The sequence below is a fragment of the Furipterus horrens genome, unplaced genomic scaffold (assembly GCF_987537825.1).
Source record: "Furipterus horrens unplaced genomic scaffold, mFurHor1.1.pri manual_scaffold_4, whole genome shotgun sequence".
NCBI lineage: Eukaryota > Metazoa > Chordata > Mammalia > Chiroptera > Furipteridae > Furipterus > Furipterus horrens.
This window is the reverse complement of record NW_028327174.1, coordinates 102118710-102133850: the sequence shown is the minus strand read 5'-3', so window position 1 is coordinate 102133850 and position 15141 is coordinate 102118710.

The window sequence follows — 15141 nt, the reverse complement described above, 5'->3', positions numbered from 1 at the left end:
ACCCCAAATCTGACTTCTTTTTCTCACCACTTCACTGCTCTAGAAATCTCTCAGTTGGTCTCCTTCCAGTGGTGTGCTGGAGCTCATGCTGGCTCACAAGAATCGGCTGTTAAATATTCAGAAATTTGGCAGCAGGTTGGGTAGTTTGAAATTGGCCATGGTGGGAGCATTTACACCCCAGAAATCAGCAAACATTACAAACTGGGGCCTTTTTTTATTTCCCAGAGAGCTGGTTTACTGACAGCTCCATCATTCCACCATCAGAGTAATTTAAAGATGTAAAACACATGGGTCATTTGCTGCTTCAAAGACTCCAACAGCTTCCCATCACACAAAGTGTGAAGTCTGAACTCCCACCCTCAGCCTTTAGCATCCTGTGTGATCTGGCACACGGTAGTGCCCACCTCTGAGACTCCAGTTCCTGATATTCCTCTTCTTCCTTTTCAGCTTCAGCCACGCCGTCCTCGCAGCTCCTGGACTCTGGACGCTCTTCCTGGCTTTGGGCCTTGCACCTGTTCCTTCAGCCTGGACCATTCTCTCCCGTCTCCCCAACCCCATTTATCTGCAGAGCTTGCTCTCTCACTTCTTGTTTAAATGTCACCTGTTGGAGAGACCCTCCCTGGCCACACTACCTAAACAGCATCCTATCCTTGCTGCTGCTTTATTCTCTTTATAGGACTTACTGCCACCTGACATAATATACATTTGGGTTTTTTGGTAACAGCTTTATTGAGACATAACTCATAAACCGTACAATTCGCCCATTTAAAGTGTACACACAGTGGTGTTCAGTATGTGTAGAGTTGTGTCACTATCATCACAGTCAATTTTAGAACAGTTTCAGCACCCCAAAAGAGACACCTTTAGCTATCACTTCCAGAGCCTGCTCCAGAGTACCCTCCTCTTCCTACCAGCCCTAAGCATCCACTAACCTACTTTCTGTCTCTACCTATTTGCCTATTCTGGACATTTCACATGAATGGAACCACATAACATGATCTTTTATGACTGGTTCCTTCTATTTTCAAGATCCATCTACGCTATATCTTATATCAAAATTCATTCCTTTTTTATAGCCAAATAACATTCCATCACAAGGATATATTACATTGTGTTTATCCATTCATCAATTGGGTTGTTTCTACGCTTTGGCTATTATGAATAATGCTGCTGTGAGCATTAACAGATGAGTTTTTTGTGGGCATGTTCTCATTTCTTTTGAGTACATACCTAGGAGTAGAGTTGCTGGGTCATATGGTAACTCTACGTTTAACTTTTTGAGGAACACTCAAACTGCCTTCCAAAGTGGCTGCACCATTCTACGCCCTGCAAGTATTTCATGCGGGTTCCAATTTCTCTACACCCTCACCAACAATGGGTGTTTTCTGTTTTGTTTTGTTTTTAATTATAGCCATCCTAGTGAGTTTGAAGTGGTATATCATCGTAGTTTTGATTTGCATTTCCCTCATGGTTAATGGTGCTGAACATTTTTTTCATAGGCTTCTTGGCTGTTTGCATAACATCTTTTGATAAATGTCTGTTTAGGTCCTTTGCCCATTTAAAAATAATTCTTTATATACTAGCTACAAGTCCATAATCGGATATATGATTTCCAATATTCCTTTTATCTTGTGACTTTTTAAAAAATAATGAGTAGACTTTATTTTTTTAGAGCAGTGTTAGCCTTATAGAAAAATTGTGGGTTGTCTTTTCACTTTCTTGATAGCTTAATTGAAGCACAAAAGTTTTTAATTTGATAAATTCAAATTAATCTATTTCCCAAAGTGAAGGGATTGAGAAGTATAGATTGGTAATTACAAAATATTCATGGGGATATAAATTACAGCACAGGAAATATAGTCAATTAAATTGTAATTATGTATAGTGTCAGGTGGGTACTGGAAATATTGAGGGGATCACTTCGTAAAGTACACGATTGTCTAACCACTATGCTACACAACTGAAACCAATACAAAATAATATTGAATGTAAACTGTAATTGAAAACAAATTTTTAACTTTTCTTCTAAAAGTTTTATGGTTTTGTGTCTTACACTTATTAGGCCTTTGATACCTTTTGAGTTAATTTTTGTATATGATGTGAGGTTATGGTGCAACTGTGGATATCCAGTTTTCCCAATAGCTATGTTTATTTTTAAAACTGATCTATTTTCCTGCTTAGGTCATCGCTTCCTCAGGACAAGAATTGTCTTGTTTTGTTCACGGATCTATCGATCTCCAGCAACTAAAACATTGTCTGGCACAACAGAGGCCTCAAGGCTTATTGAATAAGTGAATAATAATTAATTCAGTAAATGTTATTTATTATCATTATCATTATTTTACACATTGAACCCCTATGGCCTTTAGCCCATGTGGTTAGAAATTCCTAGGATAAAATGGTCTCTCACATGAATCCTGCCTTCACTATTGTTCCTGAAATTTGACTCTTCCTGGCTATAACCCTGTCTCTGCAAACACCTTCAGGGCAAGCTCAGGCCCTCCCTCTGCTATGTGTCAGCTTCCTATAGCACTTTCTCTCCAACTCTGTCTCCTCCCCACTTCCTCTTCCCTCTTCCTAGTCCTCCTAGCCTCCTACTTTCAGGAATCACTATTCTGTGTACCACCTTAGGGACTCCAAATGTTTGCCTAGATTCTTGCCTTTCATAATGTGCTCTTGAGTTTGCCTTATGGATACCCACGAGCCTGCCCCCCGCCCCCCTTGAGACAGATTGAGCACTCAGTATTATCCATGTTTTGAAAAGGAGAACCTGAGTCCCGAAAGGCTTCTCCAGCTGCCTGCAGTTTCCACAGCTTGTTAGTGGTGGCACCATGACGAAGACCCAGGCCTGACTCCAAGCGGGGGCAAATCCTCTGAGAAAGGCCTTCGGATTTTTGTTTGCACGAGGACAATTCTATCACACTGTCTGGGATGCCTCCTCAAATTTCCAGTCATCTCCTTGATCAAACTAAGCATTTTTTTATAGTACCAGTTAAATCTTAAAAATGATTCCTTATGTGCCAGACACTGCTGTTTTACATACATTATTCTTTTAATCTTCTGTCCTCTAAAGCTCAGAGGAGTTAGTAAGCTCTCAGAAGTTCACCTAGCTAACAAATAGTAGAGTTGGAATTCAAATCCATGTTTGTTCTTAACAACCACACACTGCCAACCCCTGCCATAAGGAGATTCACTACAAGCAAAAGCAAAACTAGTCAAAGGGAAGGGCAACCATAGAGTTCTTCTCCATCCCACAGTGAAGATGGCTATGCATTGGTCCTAATCCCTCTATTTCAGAAGCAAGGAGAGCTTGTCTCAGAGGGCTCTAGGACTGGGACCTGGATTCTGGGTTCCCCGCACTCACCTGTCAAGCTCCTTCTTCAACTCCTTCTCTTCCAGCTTTCCTCTAGCTCCTGGGCTAATTCCTAACCTCTCATCCTCCCACTCACACAAACTAGGCCCTCTTCATTTTCATGTTCCCACTCTGAAGCTGAAGAAGGCTGCATACCTCTCTCCCCAAGCAAAGAAAGAATAGCTCATGGTTGAATAAAAAAGCTGAGTCCTGAGCCACAATAATTATTCCTCTTTAACTTGTCATGTCCCTGCTCCTCACTCTCTGCAGTCTGCCCCTCAGCCCCCTCCTCTAATGACCCATTCTTAGACATCTTCAGTGAGAGACTTGCTTTCCAAGCTACCATTAGAGCCCCCTCTAAGCCAGCTCCCAGTCTGCAGATCACAGAGTTCATTACTGAGCTACAGCAGCTCTCAACAACTGGACACTTAATGGAGATGTATTTGTCCCCCGGGATGGCTCTAAAAGCAGCACACATCAGTTAATAGTTTCTTTGCAATGTTTTTTCCAAGGTAGGGTTTGAACTGGTGAAAGGGAGAAGAAATAATCTCCTTATTATGTCTTAGAAAAAGAAACAAACTTGTTCTAATAAAAGCATCCTCCCCAAAATATGCAAGAAGAGAGGTGGAATTTCTTTCATTCCTAATTCAAATGCCATTATCACTTAGGGGGAGAGAGGACAGGGAACTCAAAGTGGATTAGAAAGGCATAAGGTCCTAATATTTGGGGTAAACAAAGTCTCATTTCATTACAAAACACATATTAATGTGCCCTCTACTCTTCATTCAACTGATTTTCCTATTCAGTTGTACAAGGTTGAATTAGTCTGGACATTTCTCAGGTCAAAGTCCACTTAAATCTCGTTTAGATGACCTATATTGACTCACTTATTCTTCTAAATTATCTTGTCTGATTTCATCTACCACTCCCCCATTATCACTCTGAATTCAGTTCCCATTATAGTCTCAATGGGGGGAATTTCTCTGTGTGTGCTGGGGATGATGGGGGAGGAGATACGAGTATTTGGAAAAGAGGCATCAAAGGAAGACGAAGAAGGCTGGGGACTTTGGTAGCAGAGCCAGGAAGCTGCACTCCCTCCCTGAGATGAAGAGCTCTTTCCTAAGGTGCCGGGGCTAATGGACGATTTTACATTAAAGTACATTTTACTGATACTAATGGCCTATTTCTTACTGAATATTATTTCCTGATACACTCTAAAAGAAACCATGAAGGAGGGCTGCTCTCACAACCCACAACTTACATTTCCTTCCTGAAGCATTTGTCGATTGTTCACTGAGGCATTCTTTGCATTGCAGAAACCCACATTCAGCATACAAGATACTGCTCTCAGCACTAGCACTTATTTATCTAATTTAATTCTACAGACAACTTTATCTTTATAGTCGAATAGTCAGGAAGACTGACTATGTGTTCAGTAAATCATTTGCTTTCATCCTGGACATAAAGCTGGACTACACTTCCCAGATTCCCTTGCAATTCATTGGGTGCAGCCATGTGATTGGGTTTGCCCAATGGGATATGGGTAAAAGAAATGGCGGGTTTCTTCCAGTCCTGGCCCCTCAAAACCACACAAACCTTAACAATCTCTCACCTTTCCTCCTCTTTTGGTCAAATGGGTGGAAGTGTGTTGAGGAAGTCATAGACAGAGGGGTCCTGCATCGCTGAGTCACAAGCTGGAGGAGAGCTATGCAGCAGAGCCACCAGGGCGGGAACACCCATGTTGGACCGTTATATGAGTAAGATACCAACTTTTAGTGTCTGAAACTGTGACAGAATAGTAAGAAGCTAGGACAATTCCTGGGCAAGTGGAATGGGGAAACTGAGATGAGATCATTAAACAAGGCCAAACAGTTTTAACTTACAGCCCGCTCATGAATTGCGAGACCTTTTCTCCTAACCAAGGACACTTGAAAGCAAATGGTTTATACCTCTCCTCCCTAACAGGGAGTACATAGCTTAAATCCCCCTGGTCTGGGAAATAGAGAACAGAAACCCAATTAATGCTGCTTGTGCCAGCTACACCCAAAGACAGATGAAGTCAAGGGGACAAATAACAAAGACCCCAGTGGAGGCAGACAGACACAACATAAAAGTAAAACAGTAAAGCAGACCAAAGAATGATCCCAGACTTCCCTATTCACTCATTTTGATTCATCAGCATATTAAAAACACATCTGGAAAGCTGATGAATATTCGGTTAAAACCCTCCTTTAAGATTCTCACCCACAGAAGATAAAAATGCTCAAAACAAAGATCTGGTGCAGGCTTGCTCTAGAACATGTCCCTGCCTCTTCTCAGGTGTGAACTTTTTACTGCCTCCTAAACTCTAAGGGTCCCCATGAGAATTGCAACCAGGGGAGTAGTGGGCAGTGGAAGCTCATTTTAGGCTTATCCTCTGATCCTGTCTCCAAGGTCCCCTTTTTTTTTCTGATTTTCCAGTAAGCTAAGTGCATCCCCACCTTAGCACACTTTTTTCCTATAACGTTTCTAGAGAGCCAAAGCAGAGCACCACCTAATCTCTCTCCTGTTGTTTCTTCTGTCCTAGGTCCTTCCTTGTTTCACTGTCCCCAGCTTTAATAAATGTGCTCTCAAATTCACCTGGACTTATGTGCTGTGAAATCTTTCCTACATGAAGTCAAGAACCCACACAATCTAGGTTGGTCTGAGGCAGACCGGCCCCAGGCCAGGCACCATTCAGGAACAGTTTAAACTTGTAGTTACAGCAGGTAACCTACCTTGACTAATATTTCCCCCATTCTATAGATCATGGAATTGAGACTCAATGAATTTATGTGATTTTCCCAAGTTCAAATGGCTACTAAATGGTAGAGCTAAGATTCATGGGCAGATTTTTCTGACTAAAAACCAGCGCTTTAGCCACTATACCACAGCTGCTTCATAATCGCTTCTGCTATCACCTTCAGAGAAGCAACAGATCTGCTGAGAAAAGCAATCATTTTCTACAAATGCATTTATAGTTCATTGATGCTGTCCTAATTAGGACTTTAATTAAGATGGCTCTGGGGAATATGAGACTGAAAGCAAGGAGGTAATCAGGGCCAGGTCCTGAGCATAATATGGGAAGTGATGCTGTAAAGTCACCTTTGAGAAACTCAAAATATCCTTAGCCAACAAGCAGCAACTGGGTTAGCCCAGAGAAGTCAGCAACAAAGGTAGAAAATGGCTACACTGTGCTCACACTATAAAAAGGCAGAACATGTGCGGCCCCTGGAAGGGAGAGGGGCCTAAACATGCAGAGGAGAATTCTTGGGAAGTCATTCTGCATAGCCACCCCACCAGCCCACCATTACTCCTCCCTTGGAAATTCTTCAGTTGCTTCCCAGTGGTACAGCATCACGTCCACCATCTTCCTGAACACAAGGTCTGTCATGATCTACTTACTCTTACCTTTTCAGTCAAGTCTCTTCCTTAAGGACAGCACAGAGTGTGGGAACAGTGACTTATCCTCCAGTAATCTAGACTGTCTTAACTACAGAATAGCACACCATGCTGTTCAGGTCTTTGCAAATGCTGTTCCCTCGGCATGTCCCTCATCCTTAGTCCTAGACCCTTTACAGCTCAGGTCATGGGCCATCTTTTTCTCCAGTCTAGGACTAATGCTCTTCTGTACCCCACAGTTTCCTCACACACCGATTATAGTGCATTGCAATTATTCATTCAGCCTCCTACCACACTATGTATTGTACATGTTTGATTTTCCACAACCAAGCAGAGTACATAGAACATAGTCAGAGCTCAGCAAATGCTAGCTGAGGGCACAGATAGATAACTGAAAAAAAAAAAAAACAAAACAGAATTCTGGAGTAAAGTCTCTTGGCGCCATAAGAATAATGGCCACACAAAGGTATCCACATTCTAATCCCTGTGATCTCCAACTATGCTACTTTACATGGCAAAATGGAATTAAGGTGGCTGATCAACTGACCTTAAGATAGATGATCCCGGAGCCCAATATAATCACAAGGGTCTTTAAAAGATGGAAGAAGGAGGCGGAACTGTCACTGCAGAGTGATGCAGTGTGAGAGAGATTTGACCAGCCTCCACTGACTTTGAAGCTAAGCATGCAGGCAGCCTCTAGAAGCTGGGAAAGGCAAAAACAGAAAAAGACATGAACAAAATAACACAATTTTCAGCCTAGAACTTCGAGAAAGGAACGCATCTCTGCTGACACCTTGATTTTAGTCCAGTGAGAGCCATTTCAGACCTCTGACCTACAGACTGTAAGTTAATGTATTTATGTTGTTTTTAGCTACTGTTTGTGGTAATTTGAGAAAACAAATACAGGCACTTTTAAACCTGTGCAAAGAAGTTCCAAAAGAGAACACTATTCATTTCTTCCACATTGATTGGACATCTTCTATGCACAAAGTGCTATGCTAAGATTTAGAGAGAGGATACAGGGCTAAATGGGAGCAAACTCTGACCTTGGGGTCTGTCCTTGCAGGGAATTTGGTGATGAGAGGGGTTGGATTAGGTGATGGCCTGCCACTAAAAGACACTAGAAAGCACTGGAAGAAGAAGGGAGCTAAAAAGGAGGGGGGAAAAAACTGAGAGAAAAAACACGAAGAGAGATCTCTCTTGGCCAAATGCAAACTTAGGGAAATGTGCCTGTGGGGGCCACTGGCCACACCTCAGAAGGGGCCTTTGAAGGCAGCCATGCCATGTGGACTCAGGATCAGACTGCTGGGGGACACATACATAACACATATGTGGTTTTCTACATGTGTAAAAGAACTGTCCTTGGTGAAACCTGTGCAAGATAAGGGAATGAGAATTACGAAATGCCAAAGCCAGAAATCACTCTTGTGCAATTCCTGTATTTAACAGGCGAAATGATCATGGCTCAGAAAGGGAAATACCACCTTCATTTTGAAGCCTTCTTTGGCTCTCACCAGGCAGGTTTAATCCTCCTTTCATAGCTGAATTTCCTCAGCCCCTGACACAGCTCTTTATGGCAGTTATCATTACAGGTATCACAGTGTATATGTGGCTACCTAATCCCATTTTTTAAATTCCCCTTAACAGTGACTAATACATGGTCATTGAAAAATAAATGTTTGTTGAACGAATTAATGTAAGATTGTGACAGGGCAAATCAGATGTGCAGACTTCCCAAATTAAGTGCCAGAGAAAAGAAAAAGATTAATAGCAATTTTTCTTCAAAAAATAGTTATCACATTTACAGTCTAAAAGAAAGTTGTGTTTTAACAAAAATGATTCAAATTCATGTTTTTGTTTATTGTAAAGCTTTTTTTCCCTATTCTTCTAACTCTTGGAAACCCTAGTTGTAGTGCTCACATGGTCATTTACCAGTAGTGTGACCATGGGCTGGCCAACTAATCTCTGAGAGCCTTCGTTTTCTCATATAGAAACTATGGATGATAACACTTACTTTGTCAGATTGTTAGGTAAATGACAAATAATGTTGGTGGGGTCCCTAATGCTCAGCACACAGTAGATGCTCAATAAATATCTGAATAGGCATCCTCCCAGTGCGGTGCACCCCTTGGCACTCAACTGGGAAGCACTGACCCCACAGTCACACAGCAGCCCAGCCTCTGGGCTTCCACTCACCACACCCAGGGACAGCAGAACTCTTTTTTTCTAACATGCCTCTGTCTGCCTTCTTCCTTCTCAGAACTGCAGCCCCCTGTGTGGGGCTGGTAAGCTGAGGAAGCTCTGTGCTCCACCCAAAACCTGTGCCCAAAAGAGACTCACCAACACCATTGTTCTACAGAGTTATTTTCCAAAACCTGTTCTAGAAACTTCTGTCCTTTGACAAGTGACTTCGCTAAACCCATAAGTAACAGTCTAGTGAGAAATGCTGGACTTCTATATAAAATATTAAATTAGAAAGTAAAGCTACGAATGTATATAAGGTATGGTCCTAATTTTATTAAATGTATTAAATATATCCAGACACACAGATTAAAAGAAAGATGAGAAGGAAAGAAAGAGAAATTCATAATTATTACCTCCAAGTGATAAGATCATGCATGTTATTTATTTGTTTATCATTTACTTATTTTTGCCTTTATGTGTTTGGAAATCTTTACAGTGAAAGATAAAACGTAAATATTATCCATTCATTTGTTTCTCTGTGCAATCCTTAGGGAGATGGCATCACAGAAGACATCTCTTTTAGCTGCTGTGTTCCCTGTAAACCCAACACTATCTCTCTCCCAGGGCTCATCTTCATCTCTCACTTGCCCCTCCATTCTATCCATGCATGTTTGTTTTTGGCTCTCTTTCCTGCCAGTTCCACATCTCTGTTCAGATGTAGCCACATCCTTTGTGTAATAGCAGGCCCCTCAAGCAGGAAGAGCCACTTCTCCTCACTCAACTCTTCAAATCCCACCTTCGTTGGGAAGCCTTCTAAGCCAGAGGAGTGAACTGAGAAACTTCTTCACACCCCCACCCACCCGTTAGCTTTCCCTCATTCCCAGGGGTCCTGCTTCCCCTTCTGCGCCACCCAAGCTGATCCAACTGAGTATCTTATGAGTAGAAATGAAAGTTAGAACTTAAGATGGGAATGATGGGAAAACGGGTGAAAACCATGAAATTGGAAACAGTAAGTTTGCATAATTTGGTGTATCTAGGCCATGGACTCAGCAGCTACAAAGTCTCAAAAGGCAACAACAAAAAGGGCTTCAAACGATCTTTTTTCTCTCACCCCTGCAGGAGAAGGCAAGAATATGTGTCTGAAAGAGAGGAAACATGGTGTCCTTTCTGTGAGGATGCACAGTCTCCAAAAAAAAACAAACAAAAAAAACAATGGATTACAAGGTCCCCTCCAGACTGGAGAGGAAACGCCAGTCTCAAGGTAGCAGAGCTGGGTCCCCAGAGCCACCCCTGCAGGGCACTTATTTACCTGGAATTTTCTATTTCCTGAGTCATGGATTTAATCTCTCTCTCTCTCTCCCTCCCTCTCTCTTCTTCTCTCTCTCAATACACCATGCTTTAAAATATCAAGGGTGACTTTAGAATTGACTTGCACCCCCAGTGTAGAGGCCCATTTATAATCACAAATAGCAGAAGTGTGGTGACAGAGTTGAAGGCATTACTTATTAAAATAACATTATAAGAGAATCCGTGATTCAGTCCAAAGTTTCCTTTTTAAAAATGGGATATTTGTCTCCCTTCTTGTTGCTATTCCAGGGAAAAGAACTGCCAAATGGAGTTTTTCCATATTTGACTTGAAAGGGGGCGGGGGAGAGGTAGAAGTGGATCCTTGTTATAACATTGGTGCCAACAGTTGGCTTGGAATAAATGTTCACAACCAGATTTTCAAATTCCAGTAACCAGGAGCTCAAAATGAGAAGACTCATGCAAATCTTTCTCTCCTTCTCTCTCTCTCTCTCTCTCTCTCTCTCTCTCTCTCTCTCTCTCTCTCTCTCTCTCTCTCTCTCTCTTTTCCTGTCTCTCTGTCTGTCTCTGTCTCTCTCTCTCTCTCTCTCTCTCTCCCCTCTGGCCAAAAAGAGCAAGGACCTTTGGTATTGCCTGGAGCCAAAAGGCCATAAGGATGGGATGAAGACAGACAAGAGTCCTGGCAGAGAACCCAGCTGAGGGCACTTACTGAAAGCATGTCTTAGATGAAGTCTCTCAGCTACTGGGTTTGCCAGACCGCTGAAGCCTAAGGCCAGGGCAAGCTGGATTTCAAAACAGTTGCCTATTTATTCTATCATATTGCATTCAGGGAGTGACCACTGGTAAATCTGCCCAAAGAGGCCCAACCTGACCACAGCCACCCTCGCCCAGGGAATTGGCTTCTCCCTTAAGAACCTCCCTTCCTTGTCTTCCAGATGGAACTGGTCCTGGACTGATTTTATTTTTCTAAACCCCTCTGTAAATAAACAGGATGTATGGAAAAGCTAAAAATGGCCAGGGGTCTGCTGCGTTGGCCCTTGATTCTCAGTTGGAAAGCAGTTCTGGGCAACATCAGTGGAATTGCTTCTCCCAGGCTCTAGGTATTGCCCAGAACAGCACTCTCTCTCTGTCTCTCTTTCTCTCTGTCTCTCTTTCTCTCTGTCTCTCTCTGTCTCCCCCGCCCCTCATTCTCTCTCAGAGGACTGACTACAGAAGGGTCACTCTGGTAAGGGTAAAGCAAAATAAGAGATGCCTTCAGTTTTTAGAAGTGTTTCCTATCAGGGTATTAAGAAATTTTCCCTTCTCCCTATGGCTTTAGGGGAGAAAGGTGAGTCTTACAGGTGGGGACCTTCCTCTTTACAGAGCTCTTCTCAAGTCCCTAGGGGTTTGGGTAGGACCCCAAAGAAGAGCCCTGTATGGAAAACAGCTTGTCTGTGATTAAAGGTCCATTAGCCACAGTGTTTATGAGTAAAGACCCCCTACTGCTCCCTTGTGACTGAACAGAGATGCACCCGAGCAGGTTACCTCATTGATCCATAGCAACCAGAGTATGCTCCACTGGAGCTGAATTAATCCCAGATGCAAAGGCCCTAACATCTGAGCACAAAGAGAAGAAAACCACAGGCACAGTGAGAGAATTAGAGCCCTCCTGCAGGGAGCAGGGTGCGAGCCCTGACAGCCACAGATAGCAGCCTCAACTCCAGGCTCTTTCACAGCCATCCCCACCTGGCCAACCCCCAGGCTTAGCTAGCAACACTTTCTGAGCCACTGCCTGCCATTAACAAGAGTTCCCTGAGGGTCACCAAGGACCACTGGGGCGTCCTGCAGCAACTACTGGAGGCCAGAATAGGCTGTGCCCATCTCACCCCTCCTGTCACCCCAAAAGGTCTGCTGCCCTGCTTATGGTGTCCTAGGGCATGCTGGTACCTCTGCTGGCACCGCTGGTACCTGCACAGCCACACCCATCCCGCAGCACACTCTATCACCCAAACTAGCTTTGTAGTCATACCAAGACAATGCTTTTCTGTCCCCTCAGTCTATTGTCCCTGTCCTTAAGCCATGCTGAGCAACTTGGGAGTGCAATGTTGCAGCCCAGGGGAGCAAGAAAAGGCCTGGCAGGTAGCCAGTCCCCAGCGCAGCAGCCCTGCCCAGGGTCCAGCAGGCAGCTCTGACTGGGGAGAGGAGCCCTCATCAGAGACTCAGGACCCAAGGCTGTGAAAGCAATGTGTCTGTGCTTAGAGTTTCTGTATCACAGAATCTGTGCCACCTCCCCTGTACCCTCTGTCCATCTGTGAGGACATTCCAGCAGCAGTGTCAGGGTTCCATGATAGGGCTGGGGTGGAACTTATGGGAGAAAGGGGTTCCATGGGCTATGGTGCTAGCGTTGTGTTGCTTATAGATTTCCTTTGTTGCCATTGTTATTGTAATCCATACTCCCAAATTTTCCCCTTCCCCCATGGATCAGACACTGGAAGGGTACATGTTATTTCCCACCTCTTTTGTGAATGCCATATTCAGCAGAATTCTCTTGCTCTGCAAAGAAGCTCATGCAGATTAAAAAGTCACTGGGAACTAACCATTGAAGGCTGTTACAGTTGTGAGAACCACTGTGCCTGGTAGGAGCCCACACACACTGTATCCACCTGGCCATAGCCCTCACGACAACCACAGCACATACATGCACAGGTAGACATGAGGAGAGAAGATAGCTGGAAAACTGTGTTGGTCAAAGGCATTTAAAAACACTTCATTTAAAAAAAAAATTCAAAAATGGAGGCAAAATAAAGGCATTTTAGATCAACAAATGAACAAATAAAAACATGTGGCAAATTTGCAACAATGTAGGTGGACCTGGAGAACATTATGCTAAGTGAAATAAGCCAGACACAGAAAGACAAATATCGGGTGATCTCATTTATATGTGGAATCTAAAAATAGTCAAGCTCACAGAGGCACAGTATAATGGTGGTTGCCAGGGGTTAGGAAAGGAGAAATAGGGAGATGATGGTCAAAGGGTAAAAAGTTTTGGTTTTGTAAGATTAATAAATTATGCCCTGGCCGGGTGGCTCAGTTGGATGAAGTGTTTTACAGTACACCAAAAATGTTGCATGTTTGATTCCCAGTCAGGGCACATACTTGGCTTGTAGGTTTGATCCCTAGTTGTCTCTCTCTCTCTTTCTCTCTCAAATCAATAAACATATCTTCAGGAGAGAATTTTTTTAAAGATTAATAAGATCTGGGGAGCTCCTATACAGAATAGTGCCTATAGCTGAAAAATACTGTATTGTATACTTTAATATTTTCTAAGAGAGTAAATCTCATGGCAAGTATGCTTACCACAGATTTCCAGCCAAGATGGAGGCCTACACAGACATGCTGTGTCTCCCTCCACAACTAAGAAGGAATACAACTACCTCAAAACTAGAGACAACCAGAAGTTCCAGAAAGTTGGGCTGCATGGAAGTCCAAGAAACAAAGATATAAAGAAGAAATACTTATCCAGACAGGTAGGAGGGGCAGAGAGGATGTAGTGTGGTGGTGACAGCAGCGGGAGTAATGGCAGGCTGGCAGAAAGCACAGTCACATGTTTTAAAAAGTCAGGAGGGACATCTTGGGAGTACTCCCAGCACCAGACCAGACCACACAGCTCACGGTTCCAGCACTGGGGAAAATAAAGTTTCATTGCTTCTGACTGTGCAAACCAGTGGGGGTTGGGGTGGAGGAAGAAACCACCAGTTTCTCAGCAGAGTCCACTTGTTTAAAGGGCCCCCACAGTCCTAGAACATCTGCAGACCCACCTACTCCAGGAATGGTGGCCAGGGCAACAGCTAGAGGGGCATCAGTCCCATACAGATGTGGGAAAAGTGCCTGGAAAAGGGGTGAGTGCTGGGCAAGTGACATTGTTCCCTCTCAGACCCCTCCCCCACATACAGCAACAAAACATGGTGAAATAGGTCACCCATACTGATGAATACCTAAGGCTCTGCCCCTTAAAATGTAACAGGTGTGACAGCTCTACCTAAGACACAGAGGTAAACAAACACAGGAGCCTGTCAGAATAAGGAGACAGAGAAGTATGACCCAAAAGGGGGAACGGATCAAGGTTCCAGTGGGAGAACTAAGTGACGAGGAGATAGCCAGCCTAACAGAGGAGCAGATAACCAAACTAACAGACATAGAGTTAAAAACACTGGTGATAAAGGTGTTCACAGACTTGACAGATATGCTTAGGTATGGTAAACGTGTAAGGGAAGAAGTGAAGGCTATGCTAAATGAAATGAAGGAAAATCCACACAAGGCCAATGGTGAAGGTGAGAAAACCAGGGTTCAGATCAATGATTTGGAACATAAGGAAGAAATAAACAGTCAACCAGTACAGAATGATGAAACAAGAATTGAAAAAAATGAGGAGAGGCTTAGGAACCTCTGGGACAACTTGAAACGTGCCAACATTCAAACCATGGGGGTGCCAGAAGGAGAAGAGGAAGAGTAAGAAATTGAGAACTTATGAGAAAAAAAAGGAAGAAAAACTTCCCAAATTTGGCGAAGGAAATATACAAGTCCAGGAAGCAGAGAGAGTCCCAAACAAGCTAGACTCAAAGAGGACCACACCAAGACACATTATAATTAAAATGCCAAAGGTTCAAGATAAAGAGAGAATCTTAAAAGCAGCAAGAGAAAAGCAGAGAGCTACTTCCAAAGGGGTTCCTATAAGACTCTCAGCTGATTTCTTAAAATAAATTTTGCAGGCAAGAAGGGACTGGCAAGAAGTATTCAAAGTGATGAAAAGCAAGGACCTACAATCAAGATTACTTTATCCAGTAAAGCCAGCATTTAGAAAGGAAGGACAGATATAGTGCTTCCCAGACAAGGTAAAGCTA